Below are 13,095 nucleotides of genomic sequence, written 5' to 3'. Positions count from 1 at the left end.
ATTCTGAGTCCCAATTTATTTATGTACCTTGCTGATAGTCATACAATATAAAATGACAGGACTGTAATCTGAAGTCTGGGTTTCTCTATGCAGATCAAGAGTTATTTCCAGCAAATGCCTAACACATAGAATGCTTACTAAATGATTTTTCATTCACTCATTCAGTCATCCATTTGTTTCTTCAATTGCTTTTTTTGTTCATTCACTCACTCACTAGACCACAGTTGTGTTCCTCACCACAGTCATATCTAAAACACAAATTGAGCAAAATGTTGATTCAAGGGGAAAAAAGGGCAAGAGGAAAAGATGGGACAGCTTCCTAAATCACAAATTTGATGTACAGAATGGGGTTTCATTATTTTCTTCTGAATTACTGTATATTAATTACAAGAATATAAAATTTATCAATATGAAAATATAAGTAAAATAGAAAAATGTCACCCCAAGTCAAAGAGAAATAATTTAGCAGATTGTGTCACTTTCCTATTCACTATTTTAGATAATTAAAAATTGATATAACTTCCTTTTCACAATGGAAAAAGACTACAGAAACTAGATTATAGGCAACTGAAAGGTAGGTCTTACATTTGATATCCCAAGCACTTGCCTTGTAGTAAATACATAATAAATATTTGTTCATTGATATGCTAGTCCAAAAGGAAAAATGATATTTATTCTGATTGATTGAAATAAAATTATTTCATTCATGGAGGCACAATTTATTAGGATACCATTAATTACTGCTAAGTTTTCAAAACGGGATTCACTTTCTCATCTACATGTGAAATCAAATCATTTAAATGCTCTTAGTTAATTGTAAACATTATAAAATGTAACCTGAATATGTGAAGGGCTACTTAAATCTAACTATAGCACTATGTTTAATCTCGTTTTTGGTTAAGTCAAATGAAACTCTTTGACATAAGCCCATTTTTCCTAACCAAAAAAAAAGAAGTAAAAATACAAATAAAAAAACTTAATGTTTTCTTTTTTCTTCTACTTGACGATGGATTAATGTCCTAATAAATTTTTAAAACTAATCTTTTTACATACAAACTGAAATGGTTCTCTACAGTTACCAATGATTTCTTAATAACATCTGATAATCTTTTTCTCAATCCTCATTCTTGACTTGTCTGTTGAATTTGATGTTCTTGACCATCTTCTTTAGGAAAATAACCTTCTCCTCTCTGGCTTTCTGTGACACAATGTGCTCTTCTTGTTTTTCTCCCACCAGTCTAAATACTCTTTTTCTCCTCAGTATTCTTTGTTAGCCATGGTGTGTTCTCCACTAATGGTGTATATATCTCCGGATTCCTCTCTTCGCATCTCTGTATTCAAGACCTAATCGTCACCCATTTTAAAAAATATCCTCTGTGTAGATGACTCAGAGATTTCTAGATCAGCAATAGTCTCTCTCCTGAGGTCCAGTGCTACATCACCAATGCCTACTGGATATTTCAAAATGAATGTTCCAGAGGAATATGAAGCTTAACATGTCCAACAAAGAACTCTCTATGTTTTCCCCAATTCTTGCCTCTTCTGAACTTTCCTACTTGTTTCAAAGGCACCCTTGTGCAATCATCAAGGTTTGTGACCTCAAACTTTTATACACTACGGATCCAAGGAGTTGCCAAATATTTTAGGACTTGATATTTATCCCTATTAAATTTCACCTTTTTAAATTCTGAACTGTCTGTGATCTAGGGGGCAGGTAGGTGGCTCAGTGGATTGAGAGCCAGGCCTAGAGATGGGAGTCCTAGGTTCAAATCTGGCCTCAGACACTTCCTACCTGTGTGACCCTGGGCAAGTCACTTAACACACATTGCCTAGCCCTGCCTTGGAATCAATACACAGAATTGATTCTAAGATGGAAGGTAAGGGTTTAAAAATATCTGTCTGTGATCCAAGGAGCTCTCAAGACTAAAAACTGTAGAGAAGATGGTAACCTGCATTGGTAGAGAAGTCTCAGAAGTTTCCTAAACCAATTAAGTAACAGGCTCATCTATTTCCTTATTTCTTGATTCACTTAACTGTTCCACAAAATTTTATCCCTTTCATCATACACTACCTTGAATCCCTCTTCATTTTGTTTCACTTAACTATCCTTCGAGGTGAACTGCCTGAATGGGGAAATGTGTGTGTGAGAGAGTGAGAGAGTGAGAGAGATAGACAAGCATAGACAGACAAATCTATAAATCTCTGCCCAGAGCAGAGAAGAAACTGTGTATGTGTACATATGTGTGTGCTTAAAGATGTACATGTATGTGTGAGTTGGGGGAGTGTTATGGGGTAGGGGAAAGTGCAGTGAGCTCTGGACTCAAGGGAAATTAGATTTGGATTCAAATACTGGCTTAGGTACTTTCTAGATGTAGAATTAAAGACAAGTCATGGAGTCTCTTGAACTGGCAGTTTCCTCAAGTATAAAAGGAAGATAAAAATACTTTAACTGAGTGCTTCAAATGGTCATTGTAAAGAACTTACTTCCAATTAGTTAGCCTTAAAATATTTTTCATTTTAAAATCTACCCTGATTTCCTGTTAATGATGTGAGGTCATATACTGTGTTTACATTTTGAAAGGGGGCTTTTTAATCACTTTTAGCTTTCCTTATTTTTACTTGCCTAAGAAGGAGTTCTTTGTTTATTAATTTGCCTCTTCCCTAATCAGATTATTTGAGACCTTCTTTCAGGATATACACTAAATATCCACAGACTTACTGTTTTCCAGATGACATTTTTTTCAGCATGGAGGCTATTTAATCCTTCAGAGCTGGGTGCCTGGGATGCTGTCACACATCACTACCTCTCAAATAAGACTGCTTGCTCCTGGAGGTCCCTGATGCCTTCTGCTTTCCAAGTTCCAAACCATGACTTGTCTCACAAGCTGTGAGACTGCTGAGAGGTTTTGTTGGCCAGCTTTTTGATTTGCGTTTTTGGCAGAAATCTGCACTGTCATCTAGGTGCAGTAACAATTAATACTTGCTCAGTGGAGAGTACCTCAAATTCTAACGAGAAGCATGCATGTAAGGACAGCTTCTCAGGGTAACAGTCTCCAAACAATCCTCCCATGAAGTCAGGGTTCTCCTATGTCTTGGTTTCTACCACACTGACAGAATAAAGCAGGTCCTTTTGTTAAAATGGTCTAAGTCTATAGATTAAAAGAACATAAGGTCTAGTGCTTGTCACATGAAGGTTCATGTCTTTGCCAGCTCCAGTTTAGGAATATTAAGTTACTTCTCAGAGATGATTGGATATCAATTCTGGGAAAGATTTGATTTAATTTCCTGGTATAATATATGATATTAACTCAGAATTGAGCTCCTGCCTCATTCAAAAGTTGTCCTCTATTTACAAAGTCTGTTTAGATTAGATTTCCTAACACTGTTGAGCCTGACAGCAACCACTGGGCACTTAAGGACTTACAGAATGAAAAGATATTTAAGTTTCAGAAATGTACATTTATCCAATGCTCCCCAATTTTTTTAATGAGAATGCACTTAGATCTGTTTTTATTTATTTGGAAAAGTAGAATAACTATTTGAGATATAGCCACCAGTTATTTAAGAAACTAACAAAAAAATATCTTACTTGATAGGTTTATTAAGAAGTCTTAATGAGCTGAACAGAACTCCAGTTTTAAAAAGATTATGAATGACAAAGTTTCCCCTTCCTTGACTCACATTTACCAATCAAGGTGGTGAGATCCTTATGAATCACAGGGTAACCCTAGTATGAGGTGGTCCCTGGGATGAACCCTCCCAATGTGCTCTTCTGCTGGCAAGTCTGGGTTTCCCAGAAAAGAGCCATCAAGATGTGACTTAGTTTCAATTCTTTCAAGGGGCTGGGGTAATCATATTACAGGGTATGGATATATTTCCCCCCAACTCCTCACTTTTAACATCAAGTGTCCTTCTATTTATATATACGGTCACTCACAATGACATGTTAAGTCTTAGGTATAACCATTCATCTAAGGACCAAATAAGGAGTAATAATAATATTAGCCTTGCTCATGTGAGGCAAATGAAAGAATAGCTCAGAGTCCACACCAAAACCTGGGTCACACTCTCATCAATGCACCTGTCGGGGAGAGTGGGTACACATCTGTAGAAGCTTGCTGAGGAGGCATATGAGTGAAGAAAGACCCTGTGCTCAGGCAGCTGAGCCAAGCTGGTCTGTGTTTGACTATCTCTCTACTAGGCACAACATTTAAGCTAAGCTGCTCCTCTGCTCAGTTCTTTATCCTCTCTCTCACCTCTCAGACTGATCATGGCCAGCTTCAGGCCTGGGTGATGCATTCACCAGAGTTGGACCAGCTTTAGGAGACGGTAACAACCCAGATTCTAATGTTGGCACAAGTCTGTTCTTTATGGCACAGTTCTCTGCTCCAGGCAGGAGCTAGAGACAGAGCAGAGCAACACTTTCTGTCTTTTCTTTTGTGATCTCCACCCCTTGTTCTTAGCTGTGTCATACCAGAGAGCACGTCACATTCTCTTGATTCTTTCTTCCTATTGGCAACAGATGACTGGAGATCTCTAGGTTCCTACTGAACAGTCTCACCAGAGCAGTTCTGAAATCCATCCTTTCCTATCCTGTCTGAGTCTACATTCTAAGAACTCAGAGAGCAATTCCATTTCAGCTTATGCTTGGATTTTGATTTTTTCCTTCAATTTAAAAAATTTTTTTGCCTGAACACTACGTAAAATGTGCATTTCTCTCTATAAAGTATTTCTCATGTAAACTTTAAGGCACCAATCTCCCACTTCTCACCAGCAAGTCAGGTACCTAGAGCTTAGCTAGGTACAACAGTCCCTCAAAGTGCAGATAAACTCTTAAGGAGTAAAAGATGATTCTGTAATGCTTGTGGCTCAAGTGCTCACTGGTGTGCTTTAAGCTGAGAATCAATTTAGTTATTTAAACTAGGTGGCACCATGTATAGAGCACTAGGCTAGGAATCAGGAAGATTCATCTTCATAAGTTCAAATCTGACATTTCCTGGGCAAGTCACTTCACCCTGTTTGCCTCAGTTTCCTCATCTGTAAAATGAGCTGGAAAAATGGCAAACCCCTCCAGTATCTCTGCCAAGAAAACCTTGAATAGGGTCATGAAGACTCAGACATGACTGAAACAACTAAACAACACTCTTAAATAGGTTATGGAAACAAGTATTTACAAATGTTCTCTAATTAGAACAGCTGGTACAAAATATTCTCCCTAAAGCATAGTCTCCCATAAGAAGAACCAGAAGGTCCCTGGCACAGGGGCATCATGTGTGTGGGATCAAAACTAAGCACAGAGAAACTGGAGAATTCCCTGTAAAGTTCTGAGTCCTCTCCAAGAGAGGCTTTGCGGGGAGCTGACTGGCCCACCTCAGTCCTCCAATCAGAGGCAGTGGCAACTGAGGATGTGAAGAAGGGTTTGAATATCAGAAGCTGACTTGACTTGCAGGCTGAGGAGAGTTTAGGTGATTAGTTTAAGCATGACATATCAGAGTCTAAACCAATCACAACCATTAACAGAAAATGAAGTTTCTAAATAGTCCAGGGGAATGTGAACTTAAGCTTCAAGAGGACATTTTCCAGTTGACCAATTTTTCTCTTTATTGTTATTTTCTTTTGACATGAATTTCATTTCTTGTCCCCATTTTTCTTCAACCTGTTTCATTTTTTAATTCCTTTTTGAGTTCTTCCAGAAATCATGATCAATTACCTTTTTTAAAGTTTTACATGTGGTTGCCTGTTGGCATTATCATCTCTTGTTGGTTCTGTTGTTTGCTTCTTTTCCCCACAGAAATTTTCAAGGGTTAAATGTTTCTTTTGCTGTTTGCTCATCTTCCCAAACTTTTTTTTCCTGTAGACTGGGAACTCTGAAAACTGCATGCCGATTCTCTCTCCACTGCTGACTTTTATTCGGGGGCTAAGTTTTCACAGCAACTGTGAAGGCTTGAAAAGGCCAAACGATATGGATTCCAGAACCTCACTGCAGGCTGGTGCTAGGGCCTGGGACCTCAAGGGGTGAACTCAAGGGGTAATTCTGAAGTGCTCCCTTTTTTGTGTGGACCTCCCCAGGTTCCCAAAGTTGGCCCAAGTCCAGGTTCTGAATCTGGCACAGTAGGTTGGGGGTGGTTGGCTACCACTCCTCTGTTTGCAGTTCTGCTTCCAGTTTTCCTTGATCAGATGAAAATCATCTCTCTCTCTCTCTCTCTCTTTCCCTTCCTCTTCCTCCCTCCCTTTCAATTTGTGTTCAGTGGGAGAGCACCCGCAATCATCCTGCTTTGACTCCTGTTGTTTTGAGGTGTCAGTTGGGAAAGCTAGTCAGAGCGGTTTGGGCTTTTGCTGCTACTAGGCTGCCATCTTGGTTCTGGCCCCTTCAAGAGCCCATGTGATATTGGGGTAACTTCCAGATGAGTCGTAGAAGCACATCTCCCTCATCTGTGAGGTGGTCAAGTACAAGGTCAGACTATATCATCCCTTAATGAGACAAATCCTTCCCCCAACTGATCCAGAGCTGCCTTCGATGACCCCATTGGGAAGAGAAGCTCAGCACCCTACAAAACCCCTTTTGGTAGGAGGTTCTCCCTGGTTACAATAAGTGGGAGATCTGCCAAAGCTGAAGTCTTCCCCACATGTTCACTCCAGGTAATCGCTCCTCACAGATGTGCAGGAAAATCACATGCCCAAATTTTACACAAAATAAATTTATAAGTTTTATGTACAAAAATATTCATAGCTGCGCTCTTTGTGGTGGCCAAAGATTGGAAAACGAGGGGATGCCCTTCGATTGGGGAATGGCTGAACAAACTGTGGTATATGTTGGTGATGGAATACTATTGTGCTCAAAGGAATAATAAAGTGGAGAAGTTCCATGGAGACTGGAACAACCTCCAGGAAGTGATGCAGAGCGAGAGCAGTAGAACCAGGAGAACATTGTACACAGAGACTAATACACTGTGGTATAATCGAACATAATGGACTTCTCCATTAGTGGCAGTGTAATGTCCCTGAACAATTTGCAGGGATCTAGGAGAAAAAAACACCATTCATAAGCAAAGGATAAACTATGGGAGTGGAAACACCGAGGAAAAGCAACTGCCTGAATACAGCGGTTGAGGGCACATGACAGAGGAGAGACTCTAAATGAATACTCTAATGCAAATATTATCAACATAGCAATGGGTTCAAATCAAGAAAACATGTAATGCCCAGTGGATTTACGCGTCGGCTATGGGGGGTGGGGGTGGGGGGGAGGAAAAGAAAATGATCTATGTCTTTAATGAATAATGCTTGGAAATGATCAAATAAAATATAATTAAACTTCAAAAAAAATACAACTACAATAAAAATTCACTAATTCACATTTAAAAAAAAATTTACAAGTTTTAGAAGAATAAAAAAGTGAACCTTAATGTCTTTCTTATGCCATTTTCTTCACTTTTCCCCTCCCATAAATGTTTTATTGATGCTTTTCATTTCTAGTGAAAAAAATAAAATGATAATCTATCAGTCAAAATTAAATTCTCCTTTGAAGAAAAAGTAATTAAGCTAAAAAATTCTAATACAGATATCAGACATTCTACCAACTCTCTTTGAGTAGATATGCTAAATTCTCTTTTCTTTATGATGAACACTGATTTTTTTTTCAAAAATTTTCACTCTCTTAGAATTTAAAATGTTTCATGTTTCACTCTCACAAACCAAGAGCCATCATTATAGCAAAAAATGAAAGTGTTGGGGGCAGCTGGGTTGCTCAGTGGATTGAGCCAGGCCTAGAGATGGGAGGTCCTAGGTTCAAATCTGGGCTCAGATGCTTCCCTGCTGTGTGACCCTGGGCAAGTTACTTAACCCCATTGCCTAGACTTTACCACTCTTCTGCCTTGGAGCCAATACACAGTATTGATTCCAAGATGGAAGGTCAGGGTTTAAATAAAAAAAATTTTTTTAAATGAAAGTGTTTATGAAGACTAGTCCACAAATTAACTTTCCAATTTCTTCCTCCCATTGCCAACAGGTCTCCCCTGATGGTATTCTCCCTAAGATCCATCTCAGATATCCTAGAGGACTCAGGCTGGGTACACAGTAAGACCCCAATTCCCTCAGTCTTTGCACCAGATCCTGTCTCTCAAGGTTTCCATCACTTCCTCCCTCCTCCTAGCTGGACAATGAACGCCCATTCCCACCCTGGTTAGAAGGAATCCAGAATCCCTTCTTCATTTTGATACACAGACCCAATCCCTTCCTCCCCAAGGTGGTAGGGCACTAATGTCAGGTGGACATTTGGGCCTTGTCATCACCTATGTGACCAGCTCTTATAACTTTTGGACCTTGAAGATTTTCCATCTATCCTGTAGCTGATCTCCAATTAGAGTGTAAGCTCCTTATGAACAGGGCTTTTCTTCTTTTTTCATTCGTATTTCTAGTGCTTCAAATAAAATAAGTCCCAAGGAAAACTAATATTGAATTGTATTATTTATTAGGAATAATCCTACAGGAAACATTTCTTAAACTTTAGGTTTTGAATGTCAGCCTGCTTCCAAGCTACAATAATTTATTCCCAGGCCTCAAGGCATCCAACTGGGATGAATCCTTTAGTCTTTTGTGAGAGGCAGGGTGGATACCTATTCCTTCTCTATCTGTAAATAAGACATCCTCACTAAGGCATAGGAAAATGGGGCTGGTGGGCTACAGTAAACTTTCACCCATTTGAAAGCATTGGCTGCCCTTTTCCCTGGGAAGAAGTAATGAGGGACAAATTGAGAGTTCTAAGTTCACCTCTTCTTGAAATTCCAACCAACTGGGACTACCAGGGGAGGTCCAAAGGGATGAACTATCAGGTCAATCAGAAAGAGGCCACTCTCTCCTATAAGAGAGGGTCAGGGCTTATGGAAAGTCTTTTGCATAAGAAGCAGGTGGGAAGATTTCATCTTTTGTTAATAAATCACACGCTCCTATTAATAAATGATGTTATTTGGGGGAAATGGCCACATACGGTTATTGGTTAAATGCTCGGTGCCACAGTTTGGAGAGCTTGAGTAGGATAGGAAGTTAAGAGCTCCACCCTCAGATTCTCCCTCATCTATGGGCCTTGTCCCCAAAAGGTGAAATTTCTGGCTGAGGGAAGTTGTGTTTGTGGATCAACTCTCTCCATACACATGACAGTAATCTGGGAAAACAGAAAAGGCTAAATAACCATGTGTTAGTTCTATGTCCTTGTTTCAAATTGGAACTTCAGCCTCCTAACATGTTCAGAAAAAAGGAAAATGGCCTCATTATTTACTAGTTAAAATTCCAGGCATTATAGTAGATAATACAGGAATCCCTTCCATTTGGGGGTTAAGGATATGGTGTCTCCCATGATCTAGAAAATCCACCCAAATTATCTGATCCTACCTTTGTACTGGAGGTTTTTTCTTTTCTTTTTTTTTTTAAATGGGATATTTACAGTAACTTATTGTAAAATGTAGGTTAAGTATTTGGTCATAGGCTATATGTAGGTCAATGTTAAGTAAAAATACTGAATAAAAAAGAAATGAAAAAAATATGAAATAAGTATGAATAATTTTTAAAAATGAAACAAATTAGAAAAGAATTCTGAACATACTAGACAGATATCAAAAGACAAGGTATTTTCTATCTTCCAGCACAAAACACTGATGGAACCACTCAAGGAAAAGTGCAGTGGTCATTCACATTTTCTTAATGAACATGCAGAAAATAGGCAGCTGCTACTTGTCCTTTCCTTTCAAAGCTCACAGGCTAGCCGCTTTACATATCAGGGCTATCTTTATTATGACCCCTATGACACTGACACAAAAGAGCAGGGGTACCCAACTTTTATGGCTTTAAAACCTGAGACTCACTTCTCTTCTTTGATCATGTATGCTCTCTTGGGGCATTTCCCGCACACCCCCCATATAAGGCAGTTCTGTCAGCACTGAATATCTGTTCCAGTTTGAAGCCTTTCTCTTGAATCAGTTTCTTCAGAGTTTCAGGAAATTCCCTAGCTGCCTCTTAAATTGCTGACACTGCCTCTTCCACTATTTTTTACTTCCCGTAGGGGAAACTTAAAAAAAAAAATTGCTGGCCTGCAAATCTTTAGAGGTGGACACTTCTTCATTTTTCTTTAGGAAATCATATAAAGACTTATTAGCCTTTTCTCCTATGATGCTAGTCTACTAGAATGACTTTTTTTTATAACAATCCTGCACCCAAAAGAATGTTGTACTTTATTAGAATCTCATGGCTTATGCGAATGCTTGGCAGTTGTTGGTGCAGCCTCAGCAACAGCTTTGGGAACAAAACATAGCTAACAATTCTATTTTTTTTCCTTCAAGTTTATTACTTTCCTTTGTTTCATTGGAACACTTTCTGAACCACTCACTAGGAACACCACACTTGGGACCCATGATTTTAATAGTTTATGGTGTTTAAATGACACAATATGAAAAACCAGAGATGCAAAGATCACTAAGAGATCACTGAGAGATGTCATGTGAAAGATCCTCATAAACACCATTGGCATCCCCAAACCAGTTTGTAGAACCTTAGACCTTATACGACAAATGTAATTTTAAGAAAGAAAAATTGTGTAGCTGTTTATTTAAGTTATTAAACAGTAAAATACATACTGTCCAGGTAATGACATACCTAACAGTGGATACATTTTATGTGTTTAAGAGTTACTAAACTTTTAAAGATATTTCTACATTTCTAGCCTTTGGATGTCTACTGGCTTTTGTGTTCTTTTCAAACTTTACTTATTTTAACTTTAAAAAAGAAATTGTATATCCTTGGTATTAAAAGATAAACTATACTATACATATATTTCATGCATTTCTGAGTTTCTAAATTTTTCCTGTTATCTATGGGCCTTCGCATGTCATCTGTGGCTTCTACAAAACTCCCCCAATATCCCCACTTAATTTTTTTCATGCTGACCCCAGATACATCAAAACTGTGAAGAGGAGAGTTGCAATATGAAAGGGATGCCCATAAATGCTTTCTATTCCTTCAAAGACCATGTCTGATAATATATGCCCATCCCATGCACACTTACTGCTCAGTAGGGAGGGAGAGCATTTTTTCCTGACTTCATTTGTACCAAACTTGATCATTACAATGACACAACATTTGGTCTGTTATTGCTATTTTCCCACTTATATTAGTGTACTCCTTGTATGTATTACTTTTCTGATTCTACTCACTTAATTGTATATCAGTTCATACGGTTCTTCTCATTCTCTATATTTTTCATATTAATAATTTTATACAGTATATATTACATTTGTGTACCATAATTTGTTTTTCCATTCTCTAATTAAGGAGCATTTACTTTGTTTCCAGTTCTTTGTTTGGCATGGGGATCTTTGGGTAAAAGGGTGTGGGTATAATAGTCACTTTCTTAGAATTCCAAATTGTTTCTGGGATGACTGGAACAATTTACAACTCTATTAATATAATTATTAATGTTCCTGTTTTACAATATCTTCAGTGTGCTCATCATTTGATTGACTAATTTCAAAGAAAACTACACTTGAGTAGATGTTTAATTTTCTAAGAAAGAGATGATTTCCCCCCTTCCAAATATTTAAATTCAACCCCCCAAAATTTTTTTAAAAAATCAAGTAGCAATGAAAAGTGTTTCCCATTCCAATATCCCTAGGCCATAATCATTAAAACTCTCTTTGCTTCATCATTATATGGTGACCCTGGGCTCTTAAAGGCTACAGCAGCAAAGCAAAGTTCTAGAAGATGGTACCAAACTGGAAAAACTTCAAGAATGTGCCATATAATAGCCTAAATATTTCTTCTCTTAAGATCATTTTAGGTAAATGGGAAAAGACTTATGAACATGCAGCTGACCAAAGTGATGAATATTTTTGCTTATAGAACCTCATGACATTATATATCATATACAAGGTTTGCAATCTACACTGCTGGAGGGAAAACCCCTCATTAATTAAATCTCAGAATTTTTAAAGCACTAAAATATGAATTAGACAATCAAACAACTACCAAGTACTTATAATGTGACAGGTTCTATGCTAGTATCTGAGGGTAAAAATATGAAAATTAGACAGTTCTGGCCATCAAAGAATCTACATTATAAAGGTGGAACACCACATTCTCTTTACAGGTAAGTAAATGTAAATAAAATAAATCCAAAGGAATTCTGGGTAGTGAAGAAGAAAAGCTTTCTGAAAAAGACAGGACCTGAGTTGGGGTTTTATAGAAGGTCCAAGCACCTAAGCTGAGGAAGGTGGATGCTCTAGGTATGGGGGACAAATTGTGCAAAAGCAATTAGATCAATTAGAAGAAAAGTCATGTATAGGAACAGGAAATAGCTGAGTCTGGGTGGAGCTGAGAGGGAATGAATAAGAAGAATATATTTGGCTCAAAATCCCAAATGGAGGAGTTTTTATTTGATCCTAGTGGTAATAAAGAGACATTAAATATTCTTTAAAAAATAAAATTTACTTATTTCTTTTGCTTTTATATCATCTACACTTCCCAATATAACTCTTATCTCATTTCCAGTCAGAAAGACACTCCCCATAATAAAGAATAAAATGGGGTGGGGGGTTTCAACAGAACTAATGTGTCAATAATGTGTGACAGGAGGGCTACAAAGATATCTTCTCCCATTTATTCTTATAGCAACTGACATGGGCACTGTACCCCAGAAACCCACGTGAACTATAATCAGGCAAACTCCTTTGCCCTTGCATCCTTGTGACTCTTAACCTAGAAACACCCAATCACCCCACCCAGGGTCCAGAGATGTTTACCCTCTTTTGTCCTCTAGATTTAAGGTGGACAAAGAAATGAATCTTTATGCCTCCAGGCAGACCCCAGTCAGATGACCACCCACTCCACCAAATGCCTGAGGGACTAACACTCACTCTGGTCTTGTCCACACCAGGACCTACCATCTAAAGAGTATATTAACCCCAGAACTGATGTCATCTGGGGGACAGCCTCTCTATCCATGCTGTCCCTATGGAGGAACAGCCTCTCCATTCATGCTGTTCTCCCAAGGAACTGCTCCCCGTCTTGCTGTTCTACCTTGCTATCCTCCTGGCCACTCTCAACATTACT

General features: G+C 38.3%; 1 protein-coding gene across 13 annotated transcripts in view; it reads right to left on the bottom strand.

The window, feature by feature from the left end:
• The window catches only part of SCAPER (S-phase cyclin A associated protein in the ER), a 406,197-nt gene that overhangs the window by 207,752 nt on the left and 185,350 nt on the right, over positions 1–13,095 (bottom strand). The window lies entirely within an intron of this gene.

Source organism: Monodelphis domestica, chromosome 1, assembly GCF_027887165.1.
Source record: "Monodelphis domestica isolate mMonDom1 chromosome 1, mMonDom1.pri, whole genome shotgun sequence".
Classification (NCBI taxonomy): domain Eukaryota; kingdom Metazoa; phylum Chordata; class Mammalia; order Didelphimorphia; family Didelphidae; genus Monodelphis; species Monodelphis domestica.
Note: the sequence above shows the minus strand (reverse complement) of the source record. Positions and strands in the feature narration are given on the sequence as shown.